Consider the following 4528-nt stretch of genomic DNA (forward strand, 5'->3'; position numbering starts at 1 on the left):
CTTCCTTCCTTCCTTCCTTCCTTCCTTCCTTCCTTCCTTCCTTCCTTTCTTTTCTTTTCTTTTTTGCTTTTTGGAGGGGGGAAGGTAAGGGAATTGGGGTTAAGTAACTTGCCCAAGGTCACATAGCTAGTTGTGTGTGTGTGAAGTGTCTGAGACCAGATTTGAACTCAGGTCCTCCTGACTCCAGGGATGGTGCTCTATTTACTGTGCCACCTAGCCACCTATTTTTTTTTTCTTTTTCATATCCTTTCAACTTTCTATTCAACCTCCCACTACTCTCCTCTCTCTCTTTTTTTCCTACCTCCTTTGTAAAGGGACATACATGTACCACAAGTAATTCACTATTATAATGAACTACTAGAGAATAAATTTAAAACAACAGTAGAAAAGAGGACAGAGAGAGAGAGAGGGAGAGAGATGCATAGTGTTTAGAGTGAATGTAAACTTTATAATTACCAAAGTATTTAGAATCATAATAACAACTTCAGACATTTGATACTACTAATTAAAATTAACCCTCTGCCTTCAGAGTGCTTTATATAGAATGTAAAACAATGTCAGAAGGTAAGCTAGATAGTCGGTCACTCATCTCCCTTTATTTTTTATTTTTTGCCATTTCTAAAACATTTTTGTTTAAAGTTTTAAGTTCCAAATTTTATCTTTCTCTTTCACCCTTCCCTCTCTGAGACTATAATCAATTAGATATGGGTTATATATGGGCAATTATGTAAAACATTTATATATTAGTAATTTTGTACAAGATGGCGAATAAAAGAAAGAAATGAAATAAAGTGAAAATGGCATGCTTCACTCTATATTCAATCAATTATCAGCTCTTTGTCTGGAGGTAGATAGTATGCTTCATCATTAGTCCTTTGGGATTGCCTTGGATCATTGTGATGCTGAGAAAAATTAAGTCATTCAGAGTTCTTCATCAAACAATATAGCTGTTATTTATACAATGTTCTCCTGGTCCTGTTCACTTCAGTATGCTTCAGTTCATGTAAGTCTTTACAGATTTTTTTGAAATCATCCTGCTTGTTATTTCTTATAGCACAATAACATTCCATTATAATCATATACCACAGCTTATTTGGCAATGCCTCAACTGATGGGCATTCCTTTGAATGTCAGTTCTTAGCCACCACAAAAAATGCTGCTATAAATATTTTCATACACATTCATCTCCATTTCTAAGGAATGGAAAATTGAATCCCACTAGAAATGACAAAGCCAGAATTAAAATGAGAATTCTTTCTTTCTTGGAACTCTTTGCTGTCATGCTGGGTATAAAAACACAAGATCTGCTATCTCAGTCAGTCTTATGGTCCACTCAGTCCAAGCCTAGATTAATTAATTTGCACATAGGACTAAGATTACAATATAGAACAGCAGGGCTAGAAGGAACTTCAGAACACAGAAACTTAACCTCATTAATAACATAAAATTTTGGTTTGAAGAACCTTGGAGATTATACTAGAGTTCTTTCATTTTAAATATGAGGAAACCAAGGCTGGAAGATGAGAGATGATTTTCCCAAAGTCTAAAAACTAATGTGAGTCAGAACTCAAACCCAGGTTTTCTGCTTCAAAGCCATTTCTCCATGCCCTCCATAGTCCAGCCCCCAACATATGATTCTACCCCTCTGTAGCATTCTCTTGTATTTGTCTTGTTAGGATAATCCTACAGCTCTGTCTTGTTTTCCTGATCCTATAGGCAAAGCTGGGTATCAGAACACAGTCTCAGAAAGCAGAGGTGGTGACAATAAAAAAAACAGGAGACACTGTCAAGCTAAGCCCTTGGGCTTGCTGATATATAGAAAAATTGGGGCTCATGGTGTAGTGGCATTTTAGCCTTACATAGAGGCCAAGAAGAGTCACAGACTCTAAACTTACAAGGGACCTCAGATCACCATCCTACAGAACTTGTTTCAGTAATCCGCTTAAAAAAAACAGCCAGCTATAAAAAATATATAGCACTTCAAATACTTTAAATATTTTATCTCATTTGATCCTTACAACAATCCTGTGAGGTATGTGCTATTATTATCCCCACTTTACAAATGAGGAAACTGAGGAAGAAAGTGGTTAAGTGACTTACCTGACTCACATAACTAGTAAGTCTCTGAGGTGTCACTTAACCCCAAGTTAAGTGACACCTTAACTCAGGTTAACTGAGTTAACTCAGGTCTTCCTAACTCAAGTCCAGCCCTCCATCTACCAACTTGTGATAGTAATGGCATTTAAAGATAATTAAAGATTTAAAGATAAGCCCTGCAACAACAGCACTGTCCTTCACCAGTGGACAGCATTCATTCTGTCTGCAGGACAGTCTCCAGGCCCCTGCAACAACAGCACTGTCCTTCACCAGTGGACGGTATTCACTCTCTGTCTGTAGGACAGTCTCAGTAGCTCTGAACCAACAGAAAGGTTCCCAGACCCCTGCAACAACAGCACTGTCCTTCACCAGTGGACAGTATTCACTCTCTGTCTGCAGGACAGTCTCAGGGCTTCTTAACCAAAAGCCAGGTTCCAGGACTTCTTCAATAACAGGACTGTCTTTCACCAGTGGACAAATCTGGCAAAACAACATCAAAACAGACAGACAAAGTACCAGCAAAACAGCCATGTCTCCTCAGTCCTTGGCAGCTCAGGGGGCAGGTCCAGGGCAATTCAAAGTGGCTCCCAGCAATTCTCTCAGTCTCTCTCTGCCTCCACGAGGTGCTGCTTCCAAAAAGTTCTTCTGCCTCTCCCTTGTCTCTCCCAATCTACGTCACCAGCTCCTCCCAGTTCGTGTCTCTCTTTTCAAGTCAACAAGTCCATCCAACAGGTGGGATTAACAAGCTCTGGGTTTTAACACAATCAGTTTGAAAACCAAGCCAATACAGGGGAATCTTTAAATGCCATTACTATCACACAACTCCATAACTGCTTCTCTTGGACACAACTGACACATGTCCTCCATCCTCTGCTCAAAGACCTCCAGTCACACGGAACCCATTATGGTCCAAAGCACCTGATTCTACTGTTGGACAGTTTTGATTGTTAGGATGTAGAGACCTCTGCAGGTCTTTGTTGGTCTTATGACTCAGATTTCTATTAGAAGAATATAAGAGTTTATAATTTGCAATATAAACACTCAGCAAACATTGTATCTAATTAAGAGGGAAGACATTCAGCTAATCCCTGGTCTGTGTTCTCCATTAGTTGGAAGTGTAAAGCTTACCTAGATCTGACAATTAAAAAATCATTAAATTTTCCAAAAATAGTATCCATCAGTGCTAAGGGGGATGGTATGATAAGAGTGGAATCGGTTGACTTGGATTTGTGCTTCTTTTTTTTCTTGCTACTTATTGGCAGTATTATTCATTGTTTTACCTTTCTGAAAGTCCTCGGGGGCTAGAGGATGTAGCACAAACCTTCTCCCATAACTTTCCTTTATAGAGGAGAAGATCTTTACTTTCTAGCTCACTCTCTATTTTCCATCAGCAGCTCTGCTTGATTTCAACTCCACTGAACAAGATGCTCCCACACACTGGGTACACAAGGTCCCTTTCCCTTTCCAGTTTCCTTTAGTATGTTGTCTTCCCCCCATTAGATTGTAAGCTTCCTGGGGACAGAGATTGTCTTTCTTTTTCTTGTGTCTGGCAAGTACTAAGCACAGTTCCTGGTACATAAGAGGTGTTTAATAAATGTGTTTTTAATTGAGTTGAATACTAAATTACTTTGCCTGAGAAGTAAAGCTTACCCCTTTCAGCACCAAAAATAATACCTAACATTTATATGGTACTCTTTCAACAGGATATCTCCAAATTATCTAAGATATCTTTAAAGATATAACACAGAGAACTTTGTCAATGACCTCTAATTACTAATGTCAACTGGGGCAGAACATATCCTTGCTAATTATGTTTACTATAGTCATGAAGAAGGTGTAGAAATGAAGTCCTCCAAATGTTCCTGTATACAGAAGACATTGACTTTTTCTTATCAAGCCCCTGCAACATGGCAGATGAGTTCCGTAGCCATTCAAAAGTGTTTGGCTTGACTATCCATATTGGGGGAAAAAATCCAACAGCTGAGTAGGTGAAGAGTGACTATTGTCCAGGCTATCAAATGGGCAATCAATAAAGTTTGTCTACTGGTTTATATTTTTTGGACGCCCACTGAAAATCAGTCATGAGTTGGGCATAGAAGTGAATAGGACTTGGAGAACAGATTGAATTGTCCTCAAAGATTTTTCTTTTTGATGACCCCAAACTTCTTGAAATAAAGTCCCACATCTTTTATAAAATTTAAAAAAGTATCTTTACTATTTTATTTTTACCCAATTATATGTAAAAATTTTTATACATTCACTTAAAAAAATTTGAGTTCTAAATTTGTTCCCTTCTTCCCTCCTTTCTCCTCTTATTGATAAGACAAGCAATTTGATATAGGTTACACTTGACCACACCCTTAAAAATAAACACATCAATGCTTTTCTCTTCTCTTCTCTTCTCTTCTCTTCTCTTCTCTTCTCTTCTCTT

Source organism: Petaurus breviceps, unplaced genomic scaffold (genome assembly GCF_028583685.1).
Source record: "Petaurus breviceps papuanus isolate PSGF00001 unplaced genomic scaffold, PetGlider_PUasm1.0 140, whole genome shotgun sequence".
In the NCBI taxonomy this organism is placed as follows: Eukaryota; Metazoa; Chordata; class Mammalia; order Diprotodontia; family Petauridae; genus Petaurus; species Petaurus breviceps.